This window comes from Bacillus rossius, chromosome 11 (assembly GCF_032445375.1).
Source record: "Bacillus rossius redtenbacheri isolate Brsri chromosome 11, Brsri_v3, whole genome shotgun sequence".
Classification (NCBI taxonomy): Eukaryota; Metazoa; Arthropoda; class Insecta; order Phasmatodea; family Bacillidae; genus Bacillus; species Bacillus rossius.
Window position 1 is genome coordinate 40,636,646 of NC_086338.1, and position 19,819 is coordinate 40,656,464.

The 19,819-nt window shown below is 38.1% G+C and overlaps 1 protein-coding gene across 4 annotated transcripts in view; it reads left to right on the forward strand.

The window, feature by feature from the left end:
- Positions 1-19,819, forward strand: part of LOC134536855 (la-related protein 1) — a 182,847-nt gene that overhangs the window by 74,657 nt on the left and 88,371 nt on the right. The window contains exon 1 of one of the 4 annotated variants that reach the window (XM_063376882.1): positions 7,656-7,819. The exons of the other annotated variants lie outside the window; for them this stretch is intronic. The gene's annotated coding sequence lies outside the window, so the exon portion shown is untranslated. Of the gene's footprint in view, positions 1-7,655; positions 7,820-19,819 lie in introns of those variants that run through there. 4 annotated transcript variants of the gene reach the window in all.

A 19,819-nucleotide genomic window follows, 5' to 3' on the forward strand; every position in this document is an offset into this window, starting at 1 on the left:
TAACCGTGCTATAAAACTAAAACAATCTACCTCAGACCATTAACTTGTGGGCGCCCACGAAAATACTATTTAGAAACGCACAAAGATAAATCCTAAACATTATTATAAAAAGCTTAATGCAACGCTAATAACTCGCGAATGCCTCCATAAATAGATGCTACGTAAAATTACAAAGTTTTTAGTGCTAAAAACAAATTTTTTAAGTGTTACTTCTGCAGAGAAGTCTGCCATGTTTGTACTTCATTCTTCTACAGGTAACTAAAACGTTAAGCAAATTCAAATCTTACAAAGGTTCTACTGGGACACACGTCCCTCGTTTACACAATTATTACTACACATAAAAAGCAGTTAATCACATTACCGATGCTCTTGATTGAAGTTGGCACATTTTAATATTTTGCGTCATTTCCTCCTAGCGGTGATGATCGCCTTTTGCTGGGTTGTAAAGTACTTGAAGTAAACCGCAGCATATTTGCGTTTTCACTGACGTGCCAAAAATGTGTTTCAATGGGAAGATGCAAACTAAAAATGTAAACGGTTTTTTTTTTTTTTTTTTCAGCGCGGGCTAGTCGTAAGGAGTTGACGCAAGTCGTCGATAATACGCTGCGGACGTTCACCCAGTGTGTGTTACACAGCTGCACACACGAACAAGGTGTTGCAGTCGTCTTGGCCCAGATGACGTCACTCCCGCATGCCGTCTTTCCGCGCGCGAACTTTTCTTTTTTACGCCCGACCGTCTCCCAGCTTGTCTCTGCACACACTCCTCATTATAGATGGCAAAGATATATCGATACATTAGAAATATCGATATTGCAATGGATGACAACGATATATCGATACATTGGAACTATCGATATTGCCATGAATGGCAACAATATATCGATACATCGGAAATATCGATATTGCTGTGGATGGCAACAATATTACGATATAATGGAAATATTGATATTGCATGTTCAGAATATCGATAATTCAGTATCGATATTTTAGTGCCGATATTTTTTGATGTCTATATTTTTTTCCCGATAATATCGAATTTGAAAAAAATATTTTTTTCAAGTAAAAAAACAAACAATTTTATGAGAATTATCTGTAAATAAATTTGGCAGAAAAATAGTAAAAGAATAAAAGGGTAGGTAAGTGAAAAATAAATGCTTCTGCTTTTGACAAAAAAAAACAGGAATAAATTTTTGCCAGTTTCAGTTGATTATAGTTTGCTCTTACCAGCAAAATCAAATACAACCAAGTAATTTTTCAATTTTTTATTATTAATTATTCATTCTCTTTTCCAAGTTTTTTACTTCTTTTTCGCTTAACATTTTCAGAAGTCTATAAAAATAAGAATCCATAAATATGACTCCTTAAAAATTGGAAAAAAACATTACCACTAAAGAAAAAAACATTTTCGACACAAATAAAGAATAATAATAAAAATTAAAGAATTAAAAAAAAAGTGTTATCACTTTTGCTAGAAAGAGCTAAACTTGTACTAGGTAATTCCTTTATATTAGCTAAGATATGCGTAAATAATAATTTTATATTAAGTAAAATATGTGCCAACATTTGTATATTAAAAGAGACATATCGAAAATGTCGATATTTTCAAGTTGGCATTGTTTCGGTATCGATATAATTCAAGCAGTATATCGAAATACCTATATATCGATATGTTGAAAAGTTTTGCCATACCGACTCCCAATTGCTCACTTCCCCCCCCCCTCCTTTTTTTTTTTAGCTACGAACAGCTGACTTCTTGTGACGTCACTCGCACATAGTAGCGCTGCGCCCTAGGATGCAGTCGAAGAAGTCCAACGTAAACATAAAATAAATAGTAGAAATTTACTTACCCTATCAAAGTTTTACGTAATAAAAATCTTACTTAACAAACATATAATAAACCTTTAAAAAAACATTACTTTTAAAAAATGTGGGCGAGTCATTCAGTACTCACCAGAGGATTGTAACATCTAACCTCGGTAACGAACATTTTCGTGTGTTCTCACGTTACAAATACACTTAAAATACGAAAGTTGTGTTTTCAACTACATTTTTTTTACGCGAATTTCGCGTAGTTTCCGCACCCGCCGCTAGGAATCGCTGCCGGAGCAGCTACGTCGACTATCGAACCACTCGATTTGCAGAGCGAAATTTTAAACTAAGTATATAATGAAACGGCTCCGATAAAAGCGAGAAAAATAACGCCCTTGGCCTGATTTTCGACAAGTAATATTATTAAAATACTGCCTGTATTGTTGTTTCACGTTTCCGTTCCTTGCTACTTCCGTTCCATTCACGAAATTACTCCCACCAAATGCCTTTACCGAGAGCTGAGATGTTACTCATCAAAAAAGACTACGTAAAATTATGATATTTAATATTTGATTAACAGTTAACAACCAGTGCGTACTGGTGACCTGGGTCACATCTGGCCTTCGTGCGAAGGTGTGGTGTGTGATGTGATGTGTGGTGTGTGTTGTGATGTGGTGTGTTATTGTTACCAGGGACACAAGTGGGATGCTTCGACAGCTCTCAGTCGGAGTGTCTTTTCTATGCATTTTTTTATTTTTACGTATAAAATGGTTAAACTTGTAAACTTTTTGATTGGCCAAACTTCAACAAAATAAAAAAGTACATTATAGTGCATAATTTTTGTATAATTTGCCGTCAAAGTTGAATTTTTAAACTTTTTTGTGCAGTATGGATAAGGAGAACCAAATTAAATAAATAACTGAAATTGTATTAATATTATTTTTTGTTTGACGTCAATGCTGGGTGGTACTGCGTGGTATGGTTCTATTTTATTGCCTGAAAGAAATAAACCATGTCATATTGCAGCCATTAAAATTGACTTTAAACCTATCAAGTTCTAGTTTTATATTCAATTTAATTATCTTTAACCATATATTTATATTTGTGAAAGTTCGGCCACTCAAAAAGTCGGCAAGTTTAACCGCGTGGAACGTAAATATAAAATAATGACCTGGAACTGGGCATACACCATTGAAGTCCAACCGTATTTCGTTGGGGCGAATTCCTCTTTAAAAATACACCGGAACGGCAGAGGGCTTGAAATAAACGAATTTATGATGTCGGAAATAACTGCATAGACTGATGACATTTTTATCTGGTGTGACGTCTTTTCCTGTTTCTCAAGCCGGCATCTTAACAATTTGGTGGGGCTAAAAAAAAAAAAAAAAGTGGGAGTTATGTGGCATCGTGGCCTAACGTAGTTTGAATATTTAAAGATACGATCGACATATTGCTGGGAAAAGTTGGCATACGACAGAAAAATATTCCAGTATTTTTCTGTCAACAAAGACATTGTTCTATTCAAAAAAATTTAATGCCTCAAACATTCATAATAAATATGAGTTGCATTCTTCTGGACATTTCAGACTTTATTTACCAACTTTTTTTTTTTTAAGTAACTCCACGATATACAGATTTTGTTTCGTCAGTTGCGAGAAAACATAAACAATCATGATGTGTAGTTACTGCATGGATTTAAATACCTCGAAGTAGCCTCTGAAATTTCACCGCGACAATCAGGGACGCGGGTCCTTTAAAGTTGCGTTTTTGAAAACGTGGGTAACGTTGTCTTGTTTCCCATTTTCCCGCTCAACTGTGTATTCCGTCTAACTACGTTTGCCGTTGATACGTGCGACCGTTGTTGTATGTTATAATTGCGATGTGGCATGTCTTTTGTCTCGAATTTGACTGTCCTCGAAAGTTGTACCAATTGTCTTTGTATCCCTCCGTAACTGTTGCCCCGTCCACGTTGTTTGTGAGAAACTTAACATGGTTGCCAGTGTTCGTAAACAAACGTCATGCGATGCTTTTGAAATTGACAGTTGGAAAATGGGTGCAACTTGTACTACTATTGAGAATCAAATTACGCGAAAACAGTGAATTAGCATGCTAGGCAATTTTACTCGTAATTTTTTTTTCCCCGGCGGCATTTTATAAAAGCATTAAACCTTTTGTGGTTGATTAACACGTGTATTTTCGTATATTTCTGAGGAAGTTGAAGAGAAACGCAGTGGTGCCAAGCATTACGGATTTTCGGTAATTGTTAATGTATTACGGAAACATAGAAACTTACAGAAACTTTGTCTGCGCATGCATGGCAAGATAATTTTGTTTTATAAAAGCCCGTCTGGTTTTAGCTTATTGGGTGTGCTACAAAAATTACCCGCCAGAACAGTCAAGAATCAAATAATGCAAAGGTTGCAGTATCAAAATTATAAATCTTGGTTAATTATTATATTTTTTTTCGGTTTAAATTGCTGTGCATTTTTTTTTTAATGGAGGGCTTAACACATTGCTGCATAAGATTGTCAATTATTTTGTAAAATCTGGTATTCTTGGTGGAACTTTTTTTTTTTCGCGTTTGCTTTACGTGTGTTTTATTGAATTCACAACGGTGATTAACCGATGGGCGTGCCCGGAAGTTGGTAGTACTGTGAACGGCAAGGGGAGAGTTTCGCGTCCGCGCTGCTACGCACACGGGCACAAGGTGCCGGGGACCATTGAGATTGCAGTGGGCTTGCGAACCACTTGGTTAATTAATGGCTGCGCATTGATTTTGAGTCTTGTGGCCCTGGGGTTAGGGCGTTCGTTACGCAGTAGCGAAATCACCACCCGGGGAAATATCCAGTCGAGCCACTTTCCATGTTCTGCCCGCTCGCCTCCGCGCGCGAAACACGGGTTTTTTCGTGACGCCGAGTTTTGATTGAGAGTTTGCGGCCTTGAGGTGTAGCGTTGTATGTGTTGAATGGTTTCTAGCTATTGTGTACCAGACGTGAAACGTCATGAAAGTAGGCACCCAACCTTTTTCTTTTCCTTTCAAAAACAGATTGCTTGTACATTAAGTTTTTTTTTTTTAAAAAAGCGCTTTTCAAACATCTATTCAAAATCCCATATAGATGACTTCGACAAGTTTTATTCGAGGTATTTAGGGTTCTTAATTTACTGAGCTGTAAGAGCACGATCTTCATTTGTTTTTCACTAGTCTTCCAGATACTTCATTGTAGTTGAACTTCTCAGGCCAAACTTGACATTTATCATATAGCCTGGTGAGTAGTAGAAATTATCAAAAAGTATTCGTAAGCTATATTTTGATCTGTTGCGTGAGTAACATAGAAACATCGAAATAGGCATACGAAATAACAAACTTTAATCCACGAACACAGTTTGATCCTCGTTTCCTTATTTTCTTTAGTACTCCCGCCACGTCCAAATTTACGTGGCTTTTGACTTTTACCAAGAGTCATTCACGCGAAACAACGAAACACTTGAGGAAGAATCTACAGCCATTTAACACATTCTTACTTTATTGTGCGTAACGAATTTCGAGTGGCCTTCCAATTTAGGTGTTTTCCTTCAAATACCTGGAACTATTATTGTTAATTTGCTGAGAGTTGCACGTTTATCGCGACGCCGATTAGCATAAAATTATGTACAATTAAATACAGGGAAATTTTTCTCTAGCAAAAAAAACCCTGAATTATTAAATATGTACGTATCTAATCCGAACCGACCGTAATGTGTTGATTGACGTAATGCTTGACCGATGATATTCCACCAGGTGATTGTGAAAAATCTATTTTTTTTTTTTATCGGGAACACCGCTGTAGCATCTCATTAGTCCATCAACCACAGCTTGCTCTCTCTCCGATTCCCATCTTCATCGTGGCTAAGATTAAAAATAAAAAATAAAAAATTACACCCTGCTCGTACCTAGGTCTCTCCAAGACGTCGAGGATCCTGGTTCGAATTTGGTCCAGCCATTTTCTTTTCCAATGGCTTCTCGAAATCACGCCAAGCAAATGTTTGGGATGGTTCTTCTTGCCATGGACGACTCCTTCTTCAAGACTTGATCTCTCACGCCATTACATTTATTTAACTCGGTACCTGTCTTGCACTTGTTGTACTGCCACAAATATTTTTAACGTGTATTCACTTGGTGTTAATACGAGGGTCATTCAAATATAACCGGTAATTTTTTTCATTCGCCTCAAGTAGTGTCTTGAGACGGGGTATCGGTGGCGGGAGAATGGAGAGGGGACAGGCACACAAAAGACGCGTTATTATTCGTTTTCACGCCAACGTAAGTTTTGAATCGAGTGGAATTTTGAAGCACAGTTCGGTGATGCTACTCTTAAGTAGAAACCAAACGGCGTCCGGCGACCAGCGTCAATGAAGACGACAATTTAACATCCAGGCTTTATGTGTGAGCTTTTGGAAGGTCCACTGAAGGAGGCATCAGGAGGGTAACTATTCGAAGACGACGCTGCCGTCGAACAGTATTTGCGAAATTGACTGCTGGGGCAACCATCTTAATTTTTTTTAATCCATGAAGGGATCAAAAAAGATTCCTATCCGATGGAGAAAATGTATTTCTGTTGAAGGTTACTGAGCAGAAAACTAAAGGATTTAATTTATATTTGTTTTAACCTCGTATCATGGGTGTTAAAAGGCTGCGTTCGTAATTATCATCACAGACCGATCATTAATCTCACTGACAGATCCACATACCCGAGCTTAGCACAATCGATTTTCAATTCGATCTTAAGTGTTTTCAATTTGTTGGTAGATTTCGAAGAAATACCACCTATTGCAGTAGTTACCATGATGCGACTTCAGGAACGTTTCTACTTAGTTTTTCGTTCCATAGTTCCTAGACTCCCAAAATGAAAGCATTAGTCACCTTAAAAGTTAATGTTTATATGTATATAACCTTTATTTATATACGCGGTAACTGCCGTAATTTTGCACAAATTACTTTTAGACTGTTACATAAAATACATAGATATGAAAAATCTCTGCCGCTTTTTTTAAAGGGAGAAATCGGACCAGGGGGGGTTGAAAAGAGCGTAAAAAAAGGACGGGGGTAGGTAAGAACTTAAAAAAAGACGCATCTCAGAATAGTAGCAGCAATAACTTTGATGAAAATGAAAGCTTTTTATGTAACACTTATCATTAGCTGAAGAGGTAAAAATGATAAAGATCATAGCTCCCATGGTAGACACAGTATTAAATCCTTTAAAAGTTATTGTAAACTTTACAAACAATTTTTGGTACCACCAACGCATATTGCAAGGGTTGACCAAATTGAGGTTGCTGAATAACTCTGCAGGTAGATTTAGATTCGTTGGATTATAAAAGGCCAACTACATTGTAACCAAATGTCAGAAAAATTAATTTCATTATATAAATATATATACATTTTTTTTTTTTTACAATTTTTCGAAGATTATCCTTTAAATTTAGTTTTAGTTTTCGACTACGTACGTTAAAAGTGTTAAATTTATTCGGATTTTTAAAACATTTTTTTCCCCTCAAAATTTTTGACCTTGGCCTCTTGATGTTTTAGTAATAGTGGAGATTGATGTGTGTGTGTGTGTATATGTGTATGTATAATATTTCGCTGATGAAAAGCTTGTGAACTCTCCTTAGTGGCCGTGGCTTAGCGCGGAAAATTGCCGCAAAGCGGTTACGTAAGGCAGGCGCGGTGAGCGAGAGAGTACGCAGTGGGTTATGGAGAGGGAGCGGGTAGGGTTTTGGGGGAAGGGGGAGGGGGGGAGAAGGAAGACGGAAGAAGGCGCGATATGTCTGTCGTATCGTCCCCTGCGGACGTTCAGTCGCGGCTTGCGGTCCGGAGCACGAAGAGTCCAAGTGGCGCGCGCAGCAGCGTACTTTTTAAGAGATCCTAATTCCGTTCGCGTGACGATCAGGACTTTGTGTCCGGGGGAAAAAACGTACGTCGGGAAACTGGATTGCCAGCGCTGCCAACCCCGCAACCTCCACGCGGACTCAAGTCAGTTAACAGCTTTCGTTTATTGCGTGTGGATTACGGCTTTAAGGTTGCATGTCCAGTTCCAGGTCGTTATTTTATATTTATATTCCGATACGGTTAAACTCGTTGACTGTTCGAGTGGCCTAACCTTAAAAAAAATATACATTTATAATGCATGCTATTTGCATAATTAGCTGGCAGCAGTTGAATTTTTTTTTTTTTTTTTTTTTAATTTTTGTACAGTAAGGATAAGAAGAATCAACTGGAATAAATAACTGAAAATTTGTTTAAAGCAAATGCTGGCGGTTACTGCGTGGTATTGGATTCCTCTAGAAGAAAAAAATATTTCATTATATTTATAAATATTCTGGTTTTAAAATGCCAGGTCAGATTAAAAAAAAATTCTGAAATAAATTAAGCCATGTCACACAGTAGCCAGTAAAATTGACTTTAAACCTAAAAAAAGAAGTCCAGTTTTATTTTCCATTTAGTTCTCCTTATCTGCGCTGCACTAAAACGTTAATAATGCAACTTTGCCAGCTAATTATGCAAAAGTTTTCATTTTGTGGAAGTTCAGCCACTCTAAGTCGGCAAGTTACACCGTGTGAAACGCAAGACAGTAAAATAATGATCTGGAACGGGACATACGCCCTTAGTCAGGGGTGTACCTGGGTGAGGCTTGAGATGGTGCTTCTAGCGTGGATCGCTCCGTGCGCGGGGGCAACTGTGGCATTCGAGCGGCAACCATAACATTATTCGGCGGAGAAATGTAGATAAAAAAAAGTATAATGCAAGTGATCTGAGCCTGGTGTTTCATGACTTAAAATTTTTCTTAAAAAAAAAAAAAACCGCGTTGTAGACATTTTCACTCTTCTAAAAGTACTCAACACATTCTTAAGGGCCTCGCCCACTTGGGCACGCATACGGCGCGCAGAGCTTCAGAAGGAAGCACGTAATTTGAAAACTTGCGTCTAGACTCTGTTTAAGAAAAGCAGGCAAGAATGGAGAAACCTAAGATGTACATCATCAAGTTCTGTCCCTGCCCGAACACGCCCGAATATTCACCTTCGGCCAACCTCGGGATTTGTTTTATTTTTGCGCAGGAAAAATTAATTCAAATATTAAAAGTGGTCGGTTAGGTTAGCTACATTAAAACACTTGAAAACACTATGGACTGTTAATTAGGTTAGTATAGCTACATTAAAATAAACAGAGAAATATAAATATATATAAACAAACCCGAGGTTGGCCGAAGGTCAATATTCGGGCGTGTTCGGGCAGGGACAGAACTTGATGTACATCAAGAATGTGCCGAGGGCAGGATTAGTAGTTCTGTTTCTGTATTTGGTTTTAAATCGGTATTCTCGGGAGAGAGAGGTGGGTAAGACGCTTGTTTTCAGAATATTTAGCTGTGAAACTCCCGGTACATAGGGGACGTGCTTCGCACCTTTATTTTCATTTGTATGCCATGTTACTACGGTTAACCTCTCGGCTATCATAGTTAACCTCTCGGCTATCATAGTTGCCCACTGCACGACTAGAAGACATGCGTGACAGTCCACAGCCTAGACTAGGCTGGCCCCTTAAGGGGATTGGTGCACCAGCATCGTATTATAAAAAACAATATATTTGTGAATGATTCAGCTGCTAGAGAAGATTTGAACCATTCTGGTGTAAAATTTATTTTTTTATTTTTTTATTTTAATTAGATTATTGCTGATTTTCGGGAATTTTTTAAATTCAAGCTTTATTAAAAAACTATAAAGAATTCAGTGGTAAAACTTTCGCAGATAAATTTTCAGACACGGGAGATATGACTGTGAGCATTATTTTATCTGTAATCATTATTAATTTAACGTATTTACAATTTAAATTTTAATAAATGAGCTGCTACGAAATTGCGTGATATTCATTTGCGAATTTAATAACATTCGCGTTTTCATTTGTAATTCAAACGCCTACATATCTGTCGGCTGAATGATTGACTTTATTTTAGTCTTTAGCTTATTGCAGTCGGACCTAAAGTAAAAACGTAGCTGTAGATGTTTGAGCCGCGTGCAAGCTCGGATACGAGAAATTATGGAGCGCGCTGGACAGTAGTGACACCTTGCGACAGTTTCCCGAACTTGTTGCAGCCCGTTCCCACCCTGCCACAGCTGTCTGCTGTTTACGAAGGGGAGACGGGATTTCGCGTGAAACTGATATGAAGTCAACGTATTCATTTTCAGTAGATAAGAGAACGTGTTTGGTCTAGCTCGGCGTATAATTGAATGGTTATTCTCTGTTATTATTGAGCACAGTGATTTAGCTAGATGTTTTTTGTTGTAAGCGTGAGATTTATTCAGGAATAAAATGCCGAAGAAGCAGAGTACACAAAAGAACAAAACTATCGAAAGCCATTAGAGCGCTTAGAAAAAAGAATAAAGAAAGATAAGATATTATTTTATTATAGCTTTTTTTGCCATACATTTATTTTTCAGAGTTGCGTATGTACAACGCGATGGACGCGATGCGACAACAAAAAGATGTGTAAAATTGTAAACATGTTTTTTTTTCCAGCAATGCGTGAACCATTCATAAACTATACTCAACATGTATACGTATAATTACGTTTGAATTTTTTTTTATGAGAGGCATCAATGTTAACAAGTTTTTTAAGCCACAATAGACTTTTTTCAGAAAAATAAGTGTAGCAGAAAACACTCAACATAGTCTCACACAAAATCAGTTTACATGAATGCAGTTTTAAGAAGTAAGCTACGTAAATAATAGTTAAACATTATTTAATATCTACTGGTAACGTTTCCAAAGTATCAGCTTCGCCTTCATTCACGAACAATATTCGTGAGCTTATTTATTTATTTGACTGGCGTTTCGTTGGTGACTGTTAGGACTGCAAAATTAGTAAACATTTTTCACCCTATCCAGAGTTAAATATAAGTGTGCGCGGTTAGATGAGGACCTAGATGTGTCTCATGCTTACGCCTTTACACTCTACTCATGCGGGGTATTAACCATGCGCGTAAGGGCGCGTTGCCAATGACCTGTAGGATAGTCTCAACAATCCTCTACGGACTCGAAAAATGTCACCTGCTCATTGGCTACTTGACTTGTGACAACTGTTTGTTGTAATGCCTGTGATTCATCGTTGATTTTGTTGAGGAGTTTTCAGTGATTCAGAGCCTCCCATTTAACTGTAGCCGAATTGAAGAAGCAGTACAAATGTTACATGCTTGAATTCATAGCGAATGGAAACCACAAATATTTACTGATGTAGTGGTTGGTAAAAAAAAAATATTATTCGTATCGCGTCCATCGCTTCGCGCCATGTTGGCTACTATATTATATGGATTTACAAAAAATAACGATTCATTTACGACACTTAAGATAAGGTGTGTAGGATTTTAAGAATTCACTTGAATTAATATTTAAGAACATATTTCAGGATAACTTGTGAAGACGCTCGTACAGACGGCACCGGTTGTGATGACTCATTGTTACCAGAGCAGGTATATACGAAGTGGCATGTGAAACCTCAACACAACTCGAAAATCACTAAGTGTTACATTGAAATGTGTCCGCTACAAATGTTCAGGAATTATAATTTTGAAATCGAGTAGAAATATTCCTGCAATTAGCATTAGGTATATTTTAATAGACATTGAAAGCGAATCATTAAGTAGCTTCAAAATCCAAATACCAGAATACAGATAGTCTGTAACAAAACAGACCTCACCGACTAGATATGGTCCAGATTGTTAATACTAACACATTTGAAAAAACTGACCAGTTACTGAATATGTTTAAAATTTTTAAACCTGTTTAGATGATTGGTGATGTAATAATGTCTCTTGGAAACTACATAAGATTTTAACTGCTTTTATTTCTCCATAAATTCGCAAATCACCATGGCGGCCATTTTACGATCACGATTTAGTTCTTAAATTTTAAATTAGTTTATTTGTTGAGAGCCTGGTACAATGTGTCTGACCACTAAAGCGATCCGAGCCGCATAGTGTATACTACTGCGAGGTTGCTGAAGTAGGCTCGGGTCGGGACGAATTTCGCTGTGAAGAAACAAAGGTTTTTAATACATGTAAAATTATCCCAAAGCCGAAAATTTGTACAGTAGTAGAATGAACATTTCTTAGTAACACGTCAAAAGTTTAAGTACAGCCGCAAACCTTGTGCGTCACACCAGGGGCGCAACAACAAGGGGGGGGGGGGCAAGGGTATTTTGCCCCCCCCCCCCCCCTCTGAAACATTGAAGTGGGGGCAAACGGGGGCAAAGAAAGTGCTGTGTAATCAATTTTTAGATAATAAAACTGCTTAAATAGCACCATTTTCCACCTTGAAATACAAATTTTCTAGGGGGAGGACCCCCGGACCCCCACGCTTCAATAGGGAGGATCGATGATTCTTTATAAAAAGGTATATTCCCCCCCCCCCTTTGGAAATTTAGTTGTTCCGCCCCTGCGTCACACCAAAAACGAGCAGTTAAGTACAAAATGACAATTTTTTGAAACGATCCACAATAATGGATATTGCTAATGCAGTTTATGGAGTAGACCGTCAGTATGGAACCAAAAATAATCTAGAAACATTGCCCTATCTGAGGATAGTGATAAAAAGCACAAAGTTTAAACATGTTTCTATAAAACAGACCTTTTAAATCATTAAAGGTAACGAATTAACTTTCATTCAATTTTAAGGAAATATAAATACATCTTACATAAACTTAAAGAGCCCAACGTGGAAATCGCTTGAAGTAAACGTTGTTGCATATTTATTCATCTTTAAATTGGTATATGTTTTAAGTGTCTCATACAATTAGTCTGACCACTAAAGCGATCCAAGCGCGTAGTGTATACTACTGCGAGGTTGTCGAAGTAGGCTCGGGTCGGGACGAATTTCGCTGTTAAGAAACAAAAATTTTTAATACATGGAAAATTATCCCAAAGCAAAAATTTTGTACAGTAGTAGAATGAACATTTCTTAGTAACACGTCAAACGTTTACCGATGAAACCTTGTGATCACACCAATAATGAGCAGTTCAGTCCTTAATGATAATTTCTACAATGATCCACAAAAATGTTTCGTAAACTTAATAACTTTAATACTTTTTTAAGTCGGTTCTCATTATGACACCAATGTAATATAAAAGAATGCCCTACATGGTAATTGTGATAAACACCTCAAAGTTTAAACGTCATATTATTAAATTGGTAATTTTAATCATAAAAGGTAAGAAAAAAATATATTTTTATAGAAATTTGACATGTTACATAAATTAAATATGTTGAGCGTAGCGTCAAAATCACTTCATAAATATTGTCTGTGTGTGTGTTTTTTTTAAAGGTTTAAATGTGTATATTTTGAGTGTCTGGTACAATAGTCTGACCACTGATGTATTTCAAGCTGCGTAGTGTGTGTGCAGCAGTGTTAAAGTCGCTCGTGCTGGGACGTTTTTTGCTCCAGAAAACTAAGGTTTTTAATGTATGGTAATTCCAGACTGAATTTTACTCTGAAAGAATAAAAGTTTCCTAACTACAAGTGATTTTTGCTGCAAACGTAGATAAAAATCTTCCAGGATGCGATTTGCTTAGGTAAAAGTGTTAGTATGATAAATTCTTTAATTTCTAAATTATTAATAAATAACAACAATAGAACTTCCCAGAAAGTTGTGATAAACTGACGATATTGCGCGAGTAGCAGACCCGTACGTGACTACAGAGAAAGGCTATTTTCCTTGACCGTTAGGATTTCTGGGACAAACACCCTCTCACAGCTAGGGTCATAAAATACGGTCAAACTCTTGCAAAAACATCCACCACCGCTCTTTGCCACTAGCAATTCAACGAAGTAAGCTAGGCGCAGCACTCCAATGAATTAACTTAGAAAAAAAAAATACTAAATATGTAATTCTATCAATACATTTTACAACACAACTTATGTTTTATTTATTTTCTGGAAAAAAATAATATTATCATACGAATTATGTTATAAAAGTGACAAAACTCAATAAGTACATTTACGGTGTATGGTTTTCTTCAATTGTTATGTAGTAAACTAATTTTATACAATGAAATATATATATTATAATATAGGCTACATTAAAATTTTGCATAGTTCTGATCGAAAATAATATAGTGTACTAGCTGCCCGACCCGGCTTCGCACGGTTGTATTTATGGGGGGGAAAATGAGACCAAATCGAATAGCACCGATGGTTTCCCGACTCTCAAGCACGCAACGTTGTCATGGAAACGAAGTACCCACTGTTTCCCGGGCTTAAACACCAATCAACATTGATAATCAGTTTATTATTAATTATAAATTATTAAGACTATTAATCGAAATAAAAACTACCCTATCTCTCAAGTTGGAAACAATTACACATAAATGCCAATTTTCATCGAAATCGGTTGACTTGGTAAAGAGTTCACTGGACCTTTTTAGAAATCAGATGTAGTTAGTAATTGTCTTCTTAATTTGAATAATTTATATCACTTTCAAATCCCGACCGACTTTGTTCTACCAGTGTATAGTTATTTACCTGTATATATCTAAAAATTGGTGGTCTGTATTTAATGAGTGATGAGGACTACACTAACAATGAAATAGTCGTTGCCATGGAGACGAATGAAGCATCAACAATGCTACAGCCGTTGCCGTGGTGATTTTCTGCCAACTCATACATACATCACATTAGAAAACTCTAAAATTATCAGATTAAGACCATTAATCGAAATAAAAACTATCCTATCTCTCAAGTTGGAAAAAATTACACATAAATGCCAATTTTCATCGAAATCGGTTAAGTGGTTTAGGAGTCCATTGAGGACAAACATTGTGACACGAGATTTATATATATTAAGATTAGAAATAAAACATAATTATATTTTTTGGTATTAAAATCATTTTGAATAATAAAATTTTTGTAACAAAATACGAACACACATATATATAAAACCAGAGGTCCTCTAGAATTTTGATTTACAAGTTCCAAGCAGAAATTGTTTATTATTAATTTTATTGTATCAAAAATCATTCATATAAGAAAAAAGAATATGTATATCTCAATAGATGTAACATGAATACACCATATCATATGCATTAAATATATTTTAAGTAATCCGTAAATAAGACTAAGTTTATTGAGTGTCGCAGTACGCAGCGTGTTTCAAAGCCCGCCGGCCGTGAAAGATCAGTACGGCCGCAGTACACTGCAACGCTCGGGCAGCTTTAATGAGGCAAATAATTATGCTAGACTCTTTATAAATATACTATCTTAAAGCTAAAAGTATAATTAAAAAACATTAGACATTTTTTCGCATTGGGCTCTTCAAATCGGTGTAAATCGTATTTTTATCTGGGTGGCAAAGATAAAAAAATATATGTCGTGAATTAATCGCTTTATATCATATCTTAAATATTAAAAATTTATTTATTTTCTAACATTAATGGGTGTATTACAGTTTCTAGATTATTTTGGTAAGTTTACGGACAGTCAAAATTAAAAACTGTATAAATGGGTAGCATTTTAATGGACTGATGCAAGTTGCTGTCACCTAGGACTTAAATGCAAATTTTCGGTGATAACGTACAAAGTCTACAGCGGTAAACTTTCTGTATGTTATTAAGCATAGTCAACTCTACCACAGTACAAAAATTCAGCTTTGGACAAATTTTTCACAGGTTTGTGCATTTTTAAGTCTTGGTTTCCTGGAGTAACACGAAAGTCTACGCGGGGTAGGGCGGCTACCTGATCCGAGAATGAAGGATAGGGCGAGATGGGAAGCGAAGATAATAGCTGGTTATCGCGGTTCGCTTTCCGTCCGTGTTGGAGAGAGAGAGAGAGAGAGAGAGAGAGAGAGAGAGAGAGAGAGAGAGAGAGAGAGAGAGAGAAAGGCGATATTGTGGAAGACCTTCGAAAGATTCCCGCTAGATGGCAGGCCTCAGAGCTGCGACCTTCGACAACCTCCACCCACAGAAGCTCTCTCGCCACTAACTCGCCAAATCTAACCCGCTAGCTTATATACGTGCTGGCTGGCCTTACAGTAGTAATAAACAAGCATTTATGAAACACTTAAGCTCATTTCCAACAAATTCTGGCGAATGACTGTTTTTTGTCCTGCACCAATCCCCTTAAGAGGCCACTCCAGTGTTTCAGGGGCACTACGCAACCCGCGTTAACCTCATAAGATTCAATGCTATTTTCATTTTGTTTATAACTTATTAACTAATATAGATTTCGAAATGATGCTTGCTTGATATGTAAGACAACGATGCTCTTATCAATGCACCTTTCTTCAAAAACATGCATAAATTATGGTTTTATACTAATCTTTACTGATATGCATAAGTGTAATGTCTAGGTTTGAACCATAATTTATGCACGTTTTTGAAGAAAGGTGCTTTGATAAGAGCATCGTTGTCTTACATATCAAGCAAGCATCATTTCGAAATCTATATTAGTTAATAAGTTATAAACAAAATGAAAATAGCATTGAATCTTATGAGGTTAACGTGGGTTGCGTAGTGCCCCTGAAACACTGGAGTGGCCTCTTAAGGGGCCCGCCTCTTCAGGGGTGTATGTGTGTTAGTGAGACGGGATGATAAGCGCGACGCACGCTGGTATTTCTAGCGCGGTATCACCTCTAAGCGCAAGGCTCTGAACAGGCGCGCAGTTTCTCGTCGTCACAGGATAACTGTGATATTTGAGATGTGACCGAAACATTATATGGCCGAGAAATGATTATAAAGGGGTAATGCAAGTCCCTTAAGTGCTTTCAAGAATCTGTACTGGTTGTCTTACGCCTAAAAATTACTCTGAAAGCATGCGTTTTAGCCATTTTAACACTTCTAAAAATACAGTTTTAAAAACTTAATCCGAAAGCGAAAGTACTTTTCGGCCCTCAGCGAACTCTTGAATGCTTTTCGTAAGCAGACCCAACTCGGATATCTTGAGTAGTTTTGAAATCGCGTTGTTTTTTTCCTGAAGCTCAGCACACTGTATGTGTGCCCGGGTAGGCGGGACCCGCCTCGGCCCCAGGGTCGTGAGAGACCTCGAGGGACGACTGACAGGATGAAGGGGGGAGATGGAGTAAAACGGGGAACATCCCGAGAAAACTCCGCAACGTCCGCCACGTTCCCCTACTTGGTTCGACACCCTCGCGGGCTCGAACCCGGATCGCCTCGCCGTGTTGCGAGCGGGCGACCTCGGCGTGTTATCCCCGCTGTCTCTCCCGCGTCACCTGTCGTTTGCTTTTCCCACCCGTGTCACTCTTCGGGAATGTCGTAGCTGTGACGTAGGCGACCTTCGCGGTAGCATTTTTGAACCCGATAATTGATGTTGTGGCGCGCCTTGCGTGTTAGGTACTAAACAGTGCGCCGGTTTTCGAGACGGATTTTGTTTACGCCTGTGTGATTTTAGGATTGTATCAGGTACATTTATGCCGGCACTAAATATGATTTGTGTTTATTTATGGGTGAAAAAGGGGGAAAAAAATGGGGTTGGGGCAGTCATTAGCATTGTAACGAACCAGTGTTACACACGTCTACCTATTTACGTAGTCGTTCGCTTGATATTATTACCTCGGTGGAGTATGCCGTGATTATCTTTGGACTTATCATTCGAATGTTTGCTTGATGACGTGTGAAAACATTAGTGAGTGCAGGAACAAAACTATTTATTTTGTGAAGACGACAAATTTATTTTGTGTGGGCGCAAAAACTTTTTATTTTTCCAGTACACGCTATCATGATTAATTCTTCTTCCCCCCCCCCCCCCCTCATTTTTATTAGTGTTGAAAGCGTGGCCTGGAGTTCAATGTGTTTTGCTTGATCGATCAGAACTGTTTGCAAACACTCTAAATGCAGTGTACAACTTGATATGAAGGCAGAGTATCTTCTTCGTGCTGAATACGTAGACCCCAAGACGTCATGACGTCAAGGAATGGCCTGCTCTGAACCGCTAGAAGCTCATAAATGAAGTTATGCCGGAGATCGAACTATCGACCGTTGCTTTGATGCGTGTGGCTCGATTTCACACGCCATGTTGAATTTTTAATTTTTTTTTTCTTTATTTTAGTCGAGGGCTGTTACTAAAATTAACTCGGCACTTCCTTTGCTTTTGTTGACATGCCATAAACACAGGATGTCCATAAAAGAATGTCCAAGTTTCAATGGTGTATTATAACTGTTTAATTTTATTTACAGCAATTCAAACATCAAATTAAAAAAGGTTAACTAACCTAGTTTTTTTTTACAAACGGTCTCAATAAATGTGCACCTATAGTTTTACGTAGGGACCGGAATAATTCGCTTTTTCAATGACCTCTAGGATAGACTCCATGGTCCTCTATGTACTGGTGCAGATTACACCTGCTGATTGGCTACTAACTCGTGACACGTGTTGACTGGGAAGCTTGTGATTCGATACTACTTCTGCCGAACGTTTTCCATTGGTCCAGAGTCATTCAGATAAACTGTGGCCCAATCACGGAAGCAGCAAGAAAGGCAAATGTATTTGGATTCTATCCTATCGCGAAATGAACCCGCGAATTTTTCAGGTCTCTAGTTATACGGCACACACCAAAACCTGAAGTCCAATTTTCCCACGCTTTGGTTAACAAGTCCAGGAGTTATGGAAGCAGTAGCCTCTTCAGATCTGTGTCTCAACTCTGGCCAGTCATTGGGTAGCGGCGTAACGTGGACGCGATCTTTTCATAAAGCCCCAAAGGATGTTGTGTCAGGTGAACGTGGAGACCAGCGAAATAAGAGCTCTGTCGTCGCGAACATTACGGCCGATCCAACGGCCAGGGACTCCGACGTTCAACCACTCTCGTACAAAGAGATTCCAATAAGGGGATAAATAAAGTTTACAGGTTTTTACCCTCTAGCAATCGGGGAATGAGCTAATCTTACAATATACCCAGATACGCGAGAAAACACAAAGCAGTACTCATGCCTGTGGCGTAGCCAGGATTTGTGTATGGGGGGTGTTAAGAAGCATGGAACCCCCCCCCCCCCCCCCGTATTAAAGCGGGTGGTCCGGGGGTCCTCCCCCGGAAAAATTTGGATTTTAAGGTGTAAAATAGTGCTACTTTAGCAGTTTTCGGTACTTAAATTTAAATATTGTAATGGTAAAATTTTTATTAATTTTAATATGAAATTTGTTTGAGTGATGAATAAGAAATTAATTAAAGATTTGGTGCTAAGGGGGGGGGGGGGTTTGAACCCCTAACCCCCCCCCCCCCCCTGGCTACGCCACTGACTCACGCATGCGCTTATCTCAAACTGTTTGACTTAATCTTTAATTGTGACCTTGAACCAACACACTACAACGCTTACAGTTGATACTATTAAAATTTATAACTGGCGCATCCTTTTATGGACTGTATTTTCAACAGATATTCATTTTAGTGTAATATCACGGGTAATTGGCGGATCCAAAGGGGGGCACCAGGGGTAAGTGCCCCCCCCCCCCCCATTGTTTCTGAAACGAATAAAATATTTTAATATAATTAACAAATTTCTTGTAGAATCATAAAATCTGGTGGTTGTATGTTATGTGTAGTGTGAGTAGATTAAACACAAATTTAGTAATCTTAAGATATTTTTTTCTCTGGCTATTCTGAAATCCTAGAGTGCCCCCTCCGAGGTGAACCTCTGGATCCGCCACTGATCACGGGTGTGTAAAAAATAGCGCAAGTAATGATAATTACGCATACTTCTCCGCTACTTTTACACCAGTGACATCACACTAAGTGAATGACTGTTGAAATTATTTGTGGCAGAACCGCCAATGCAAGTTGAGGTGTCGAGTTGAAAGTTTGGGAAATAGCTGTTCACGGAGACGTGATTGGTTCACGTGCAAGTGTGAAGTCGGGCGCTGACGGCGCGGATTCGCGGGGCGGGTGTGTCTGACCAGACATCGGCGGGCGAACTCGAAACGTTCGAGGTAAGCGGGTGACGCAGCACTATCCGCATCTGACGTCGTGAACAGTATTCGCCAAT